This window comes from Telopea speciosissima, chromosome 9, assembly GCF_018873765.1.
Source record: "Telopea speciosissima isolate NSW1024214 ecotype Mountain lineage chromosome 9, Tspe_v1, whole genome shotgun sequence".
Taxonomy (NCBI): domain Eukaryota; kingdom Viridiplantae; phylum Streptophyta; class Magnoliopsida; order Proteales; family Proteaceae; genus Telopea; species Telopea speciosissima.
In genome coordinates, this window is record NC_057924.1 from 26,076,949 (window position 1) to 26,086,222 (window position 9,274).

The window sequence follows — 9,274 nt, forward strand, 5'->3', positions numbered from 1 at the left end:
CAACTTCGGATGATCACTCAGTATTTTCACATTTTTACCTCTCCTTCAGATGATTAGTGCTTTTTATTTATGCTCTTTTTAAAGATAATTTGGGTTGTAATATTTAAACCAACTACTTTACTTTTAACATGACTCTTACCTGCTGCACATCTCTAGGGGGAGAGTGATTTTGACTAATTGGTAGACTTTTATAACTATATGGTTGACTTATTTTGACTATTGGTTGCAATACTTTCTTTATTACATATTTTCTGCATACGACTCTATATTGCAGGGGGAGCCTTCACTACTCCTTTTTGTTGTTGACAAAGGGGGAGAAGATATGATGATTTGGATTTGGATTATGATTATGATGCATGACTTGATTGCTTTAAATTGAAATACATTGCATTGTATATGGTTGCTATGGATGCTATATATTGCTACCAAATCATATGTTTATCATCATCAAAAAGGGGAAGATTATTGGAAAATTCTACCCTACCTCCATAAGTATTTTGATGATAACAAACATATTGGTCAAGGTCTCGTTTATGTCTATATGTCAACAGAACGAATAAGTCAAAGTAGTAGAAGACATATAGTACGAAATAAAGATGTTTAGAACAAAGCCTTGAAGATCAAGAGTTTGAAGGCATGCGAAGCTTTGTAAGAAAAGAAGATTTTGCAAGACCTTTGAGGATTGAAGAACATCGCCTAAAGAAAGAAGCCAAGACCTTCATCAAAATGCTCATGTGCACATACTTAAACACAAATACTGCATATTTATAATTGCATATTATAAATGAAAAATCATATGCATTATTTAGAGACCTTAAGAGGTTATAATTGAACCCCCTCTGACCTTAAAATATGTTGAAAATAAGTTGGAGAAAGTCCTGGACCAATCCCCTCTGTCAAACTGTCAAAATCAAGCCAAGTCAGGGATCCGAGCTATGATCCGATCGATCGGATCACAGGGTATGGATCGACCAGGAGAAACAGTGGCCTCACTAGTACTTTCCCAGAAATGATCCGGTTGACCGGATCAAGTGGGACGATGATTCGGTTGATCGGATCAAGTGGGACAATGATCCGGTCGACCGGACATCGATCGGATGTCACTTCTGCCTTCCAACGGCTAGTTTCTCCAATGGCTATGATCCGGTCGATCGGATTAATCTTCAGGTCGATTGGATGGGTTAAACATAGATCTGTTAGAGCACATTTTGCACATGTTCTAAAGGCCATTAATGAGCCTATAAATAAAGAACATGTCAGACATTTTCACCTATCCACTACAATCCAAAATCTAACTTTTGTGAAAGGTAAAAAGTCAATTATTACTCTCTTTATTGAAGTCTTCTTATCCACATCTACATCACTCAAGGATTGACTTCAAAGCTCAAAGGACCTTCACATTCTTGCACTCTAAGAACACAAGTCTTAAAGAAAGTCATCATTACAAGCATTCATTTGCATCATTTGACACTTGTAAGGAGTACACATCACACTCCATACCTAAGTAATCCTTACCTTTATTTTCTTGTATTTGTTTATGCTTTTGAGTTTATAAAGCATTGTTTCATTAGCCCAGACTGTACTTAGGTTTTGCAAGGATCCTCTTATCCTTAAAAGATTCAGATTCTCTTATCCTTAAAAGATTGAGATACTTTTATCCCATGAAAAAAGATTGTAAAGGTGTTCTTCCCACGTACTGTACTGAAAGGAAGTAACTAGTAAAATTCTCTCAAAGTTGAGAGGAGTGGACGTAGACTAAGTTTAGCCGAACCACTATAAATTTTGTGTGTCCTTCATTTGTGTAATTTATCTCTCTATCTTGTTTTTAATTCAAGAAAATTTTAAAAAGGACAACATTTCACTTGTGATAACCTATTCACCCCCCTCTTGGTTATCCCACAACCATAACGAGAGTAATCATTAGTGAAGATTACAAAGTATTCGTAACCATACCTCGCCTGAACGTTAATGGGTCCACACGCATCAAAGTGTTTCAATTTCAACACAGCTTCGGCTCTTCTTCCTTTGTTAGAGAAGGGTTTCTTGATCATCTTTTCTTGTAGACATGACTCACAGGTTGGATAAGGTTCTACCTTCAATAAATCTAAAGGTCCATCATTCACCAACTTATTTATCCTTTCTACTCCAATATGACCTAACCTTAAGTGTCAAAGATATGTTGAATTATCTTGGGCTAATTTTTTTTTTATAGAATTATTGGAGATCTCATTTACCTTTAGTACCAGTATTAAGAGATATAATCTGTTATCCAGTAAACCAGTAGTAACAAAAGAGTTATTAAACCGAATAGTTAACTTATCACCAAAAAGAAAAGTATAACCATCCTTTACCAACCTACTAACAGAAACAATGTTCCTCCTAAATAGGGGGACATAAAAACTGTGAAACCCTGGATTTCAGAAACCCTGAATCTAAACCTTATGGGTAAAATAGGAATTTCATCACTGGGGTATTCTGGTAATTATGCTATATGATTAATTAGAGTTTATTACTTGTCATTAAATGTGTTTTAATGCAAAAAAAAATGTTTTATAAAATTTTGGGTTTTTATGTGCATACAAGTAGTCATAGCTTATTGTTGTGTAGTTGCTTTGTTTGTGGAAGGTACAAGGTTCAATTCTTGTCTACAACACCTTAACTATCATTTTTTTTTATTTTAGAATTATTATCAAAATTCATGTAAATTCAATTTAGGAGGAGAGAAGTTCGGCCAGCTTAGTGGAAGGAGCCCCTTATGAGCCCCACCATGAGATTTCATGACTTGATGAAAAAAAAAAAAAGAATATACAATGATGATAATAAAATAATTTAAAAAAAAAAAAAAGAAAAGAGGAGAGAATAGACTATAGGGCGGATTACTTGGAAGAAAGCAAGTCCAATTGGGAGATTTAGGAAAATTAAAGATACATTACGAATTAAAGAAAAATTAGAGATAAATATAAATATGGACTCCAAGGGATACTCCAAACCTAGATCGTGGAAGTAAGGAAAGAAAGGAAAAGAAGAAGAAAAGAAAGACAAGAAAGATAGAAGAAGTGAAAGTTTAAAGAGTTCTAGTAATTTCGGGGCTGAAACAAAGAATAAGTTCTTCTAAACCTAATTTAATTTTTTTCTTAGGGTAGGAGATAATGGACCTAGATTAATTTTATAAGATCATATTCTAAGATCTTGTATTGTGTCTTTACCAAGGATGATAATCTTTAGGAGATTGTGATTCTTGGTATTTTCTGCACAGATTTTTCTGTGCACCATTTTTGTAAAAATCAGAGTTTTTAAACGGCTTAGGATTAGGATTTTAAATTTACAAAATATACTGATAGACCTTCCTATGCATGTATTTTAAGACCCTAATCTATTGTGGAAGTGCATATATTTTGGGTCTTACATTGAGGTTAATGTAATTCTGTCCAGCACACTTGTCTGTCATTGTGACTATTTTTCGGGTTACCTATGGGCCAAATCTGAAGATGACTCCTTCTGATGAAACGTTTCCCTATAAGTCTAGTTTTACCCATAAAAAGACTCGATTGAATTGATTTCTGAAAGATAGATGAATTGTATTTTTACTACTCTGTACTCAACCCTGAGTGCAGGTTTTGTTATAGTTTTGAACCCGAGTTGTGCTCAATTTTTAAGTAGAGTTAGAGACCTTAAATTAGGTCTATGTCTTCTGATGATTTGTGTATTTGTAAGTCTAGTTTAACATATAAACAACTGTGAGCCATTATAATTTTTAACAATTTATTAATGCATTTTTAGTGCACAAAGGTCATTCTGTTTAGTAGAAAAAATTTCTGTCAGTACCCTAGTTTAGGCTGGAATTTGAAGGGCCTTGGAGGCTCATTCTGGAGATGGGTCCTTCTTATGAATTGTGGTATTTTAAGTCTAGCTTAATATTATATAAGTTTTATACCTATTGAATGTCTGTGTTAAAAATTATGGTATTAGGAAGTGACTATACGCAGAATGGGATAGAATTTGAGAAGATTAATATGATGTGATAGGTGAGCATATCTAGGGATTATACATTGTACGGGAGAGAAACTAAAGCCTTGGTAAAAGTGTAATTCTAATCAAGTACCAAGGTGAGTATAATCATGGATTTTACATGGATTAATATGCTTCTTATACTATGTTATGTGAGTGAACCATTATCTCTTATATTTCAGATGTTTTCTGATTGTTTATGATGTTTACAAGCATTAGATTTTTGTTTTATGCTTTAATATGAGTGACATGCCATGTATTTATCATGAGTTTAGAATTATATGATGTGATGAAATACCATGACAGCATATGATAGAACCTCATTCAGAATATAAGAAAGAATTGGACATAAGGTCCCAGAATCAGACATTTAAAATTCAGACCTAGAACCCAGACTGCACCCCTTTCCAGCAGGAGGTTAGGTGCTGGATGAGGACACCATAATAGAATTGAGGATAAGACCTCCCACAGGGGAGCACACTGTCCTCCAGAACCAGAATTGGATCTAGACCTCCCACAGGGGAGCGTACTTGATCCCAGACCCGGTCCGATCAGTCGGGGTAAAAGAGAAATGACTCCCGGTGGTGTTCAACAGGGTAATATAAGAAATGGTAGCCGTCAGATCAACGATCGTGTTTCTCACCTTTACTAGATGTGCACATGTAGTAGAACCAAACAAAATTGCATTAATGTATCTAGTTTTTTTAGTATAGTTCATGCATTGTTTGTATGTATAAGTTGTGTCTATTAATGCATGTATTGTCTATGCTTTGTCTCGCTGGGCTGTCGAGCTCACCCCTTTATTTTTCAGACATAGATGATGGAACATGTCAGTGTACAGATTGCACAGGTGACCAGGAGCAGTAGGATGGCAATCATGATACTTGATAGACTTGAAGACTTGAATAATGAATACTAGGATACTTTATTGATTGAATTTGGATTAATGGTTGGATGTAGCACAATTTGACTTGGATACTGTTTATTTCCTTTTATGTTAGCTCTTATGCTTGTGGGATGAATATATAATGATTACTTGGAATTGCCACTAGATTTGAATGAAAACATATAATTATTTGATGATATGTTGCTTGATAATCTTTTGCATAGTTAGAAAAGGTGGCATGCTTGTAAGCTAATAAAAAAAAAATTTCAGCCAACTTTTAGACACATGCTAAGTTAAGAAATCGATCATAAGATCACCACCCGCGAGGGTTGTACTCATACCCTTATCCCGGGTTTGGGTCGTCACAAATACAATCTCTCAAAATCAAAGTGCTACTACTAAAAAATAAAGTAAAATCTCCAACAGCCTTAGCTCCCATACCCGTTCTCAAAAGAACTTCATCCTTACTCAGCCTTCTTGTTAGCTTGAACCCCTGCAACAAGTTGTAAATATGGGCGGTAGACCCCGAATCCACCAACCATGTGTTAGTAGGTTCTTCTGACAAATTAGACTCATAAAGGACTAAGATTTCAGAAATACCTTCTTCCTGTTTCTCCTGCTTCTTTTTCTGAGCAGCCAGGAAAGCATGACATTCCTTCTTCCAATGTTTGTTCTTCTTGCAATAGAAACAAGTTCTCTTGCTCTTGATCTTTTGAATTCTCTTACCACCAACCTTAGGGTTTTTACCCTTGTCAGCCTTCTTCTTTTTCTTCTTACCCTTGGGCTTGGAGGAAGAAGGCATGTCCTCTGTAGTCAAGACCCCCACTTTCTGCTTCTTGGATGTAGCTTCTACCTCTTGCAACATGTTGCCCAGCTCAGGGAGTTCGATGGAGAGTTTATTCATGTTATAATTAATAATAAACAATCCATAAATCTCCTGAGGCAAGGAGTAGAAGATGACATCCGTCTAATAATTCAGCTTGAAGGATGTCCCAAGGTTCTCCAGATCTTGGAACAAGTTCCGCATTTTCATCACATGATCTATAACTGAAGTTTCTTGAGCCATCTTCGTGCTATGGAGGACCAGTTGATGATGAGCATGTCTTTCGTCTCTCCCATACATCTCCTTTAACTCCTCCATCATATCCTTAGTTAAGAACAAATCCTTGACAGAATCTACGATGGTATTTTCCAGAGAACTTAACGCGAGGAGTTTGGCCTTAGAGTTTTTCTGTCGAAATAACTCATAGACCGGCTTAGATTCAGAGTTTTTCTCATTAGGGAATTTAGGTTCTTCTTCATCCATGATAGACATTAGACCTTCTGCAGATAGGAGGAACTTGATATTCCTCCTCCAGTCAACATGGTTTGGGCCGGTCAAAATATGGTCTTTAATAAGGGTGGTATAATAGATGTGGGTTGACATTATTAAATCTACATGATGTATAAAAATTAACAATTAGCATGATCTTCAACTATTGAAACAACTAGGGTAAGAACAATCAATGGTCAATCATACCCTAAGCTTCCCTCTAGCTTATAGGGTATGAATTGGAAAACCATCAACCCTTACGCTTCTGACTTAGCCTATCGGAGTTTATCATTCGCATGTTGGTTGGGTGGACTGTTCTGTCCGTCACCTAGACTTCCAATGTGATTTGGCCACCTAAGTGTCATGCCAATTCCTATCCGCTGATACATACTCAAGTCAAGAGTTTACCCTTAATTTTGAAGGGAATTGTGGTGTTTGTGGGTTAATGTCTACTATCATAGTACATGTACCACTGACCATATTCTCTACCTATCACATGTGAGAAGTGCAGACAACTTCATCAACCTATCCAAATATTATCCTATCGGCATCTACAAGGGTAGATCGATGAAATTTCTACACTTACCAACTAAGGGAGGCCATGAGAATCCCACCAACCAGGGTTTCCCATATCACACTTGTATTAAAAAAGAAGGATAGCGGGAACGCATAAAAACCACAATCATACATCCAATGTATAAGCATAATAGCATATCCATCCAAGGAAAAATATAAACGCCAATGGCTATGGGATAGCATCTTTAATCAACATGAATTAATATCCATGATAAACTCAATTTGATTAAAAGATGGATAGGAGCAATCATAGTCTCATATGTTACTCCAACACATGACAATAATTATGTGATAATGCATTTGAAACTAACTATTACAGGAAAATTAATCCAAAACTACAATAAACATGGACACTCCAAGTGAGTAAGTCCCTCCTTTAATCTTCTCTCAAACGAATCGGCAAGATCCTTGATCCACAATAAAAAAAACACGATCCCGATCTCAATACGATCTCCAAGCGGTTACAACAAATAATTTAAGTTAATTCAAAAATTATTACAACTCTTTCCAAACAAAATTACAAATCAGAAAACCAGTCCACCAAAATTGGACTGCATGGGGGATAAAGAAGGAATTACATATCAAACCACATCCATGCCATGCCTAGCACACACATCCATCTAATGCATGTAAATTTTAAATCCCATAACCATAGTCCTCATTATATACATGATGCTCAAAAATTACTATTCTAATATTTTATGTGAAAAATACCAAAAAAAAACACATAAAACCATCATTGCCATGACAATCAATGTCATAATGATCATATGCATCCAATGCACCCATCATATAACCATTACCATGACAACTCATATCACAATGATCATGTGCATCACATGACCATTGCCATGATAACCAATGTCACAATGATCATGTGCATCACATAGCCATTACCATGACAACCTATGCCACAATGGTTATGTCACATACCCCCACCATATGATCACATACATGCTTAAAATAAAATTAAATAAGCCATAAAATTAAGATAAGCCATTATGCCTATTGGGGAAGGTGGATGAAGGAAGGAGTCTCTCCACCCATCTTCTTCAATGAATCTACCTTCAATAAGCAAACCAGAAATTTTTTTTTTTTTTTTTTTTTTTTGAAATCTGCCACACAAGGTAGCCATAGGAAAATCACAAAGAAGGGAAGACCACAACGGCACAGGGGCCATCGTACGCGGCAGGCTGCCAGGGCGCGCAAGTGGTAGGCAGCCAGGTGCGCAACAGGGGGCAGGCTCGCGGCAAGGGGGTTGGGGTGCGTGCGACAGGTGGGGCGTGTGCAGGGTAGCAAGCCCGTAGCCCCTTCCTCGCATGCATCTCAACCCATATATTTTTTAATAAAAACTAAATAAAAATTTAGAGCATCATATATTTAATAGAAAAAGAAAACATTCCCCTCGATAACAAGGCTCTGATGCTACTGATAGCATACAAAGTGCGATCTAACGGAAGCGAAAACAAGATCATGGATATCGATGGGAGATGTCATTCAATAACAGAATAATACAGGGATCGATCATTACCTAGAGCCTCATAGATGCAAGACCTCCAACTGATGATAGCCCTTTCATGATCATTCCATGCACCACGTAAAACTTTGTGTTCCCCGCATGGTCAAGCTAACTCCTCCACACTTCCAAGGAACACAAGGCCTTGGATTTTCTCTAAGATCAAACACCTAGAGAGGGAGAGGGAGAACATGGTTTTTAGGAGGGAGAGGGAGAGCTCCACGATTTGGGTTCCTTGTGTATCTTGAGTTTTTGGCAATCTCTTGTATTATATAAGATTTGCCCATCTCTCATTCCCAAAATGATAGCTCACATGGGCATGGGATATTGAGTTTTCTATTGGGACTAAATTGCTAGCCCATCCAATCTTTCCCAACAAGGAAAGATCTTTATTGCTAGGCGAATCCAATATTGGGTTCAATATCTAATATTCACCCAATATGTTTCTTTTTCTAACAGACCATGGTGAGAGCACTCTTAGAGCAATTCTTTGAATCTCTCCATGAGTTTGGAAAATGATTCATTTGGCTTTTACCTAAATGGAAGAATGTAATTCCTGATTTTATTCGTTTTATGCAAAGGAAAGAATTTTTTCAGAAAGGCAACAGTAAATTGATCCCTTGTAGTAATAGAATCTCTAGGCAAACTGTAAAACCATTTCTTGGCTCCATCCTTGAGTGAAAAAGTAATGAATCTGAGCTTTATAGCATCATCTGTAAGTTGTTGAATCTTAATGAGCACACAGACTTCCTTAAACTCCCTAAGAAAAAGATAGGCATCCTAAGAAGCTAACCCATGAAAATGGGGCAGCATACTAATGAATTGGGATTTTAATTCATAATTATTTCCTTGAGCAGCCGGCAGATGAATACATGATGGTTGTGCCGTTCGAGCGGGATAGAAACGGTCCCAAAGGGTTTTAGGTTGTTCCTCACCCATGATTAGTCTCTCTACTCTTTCTAAACGATGCTTAGAA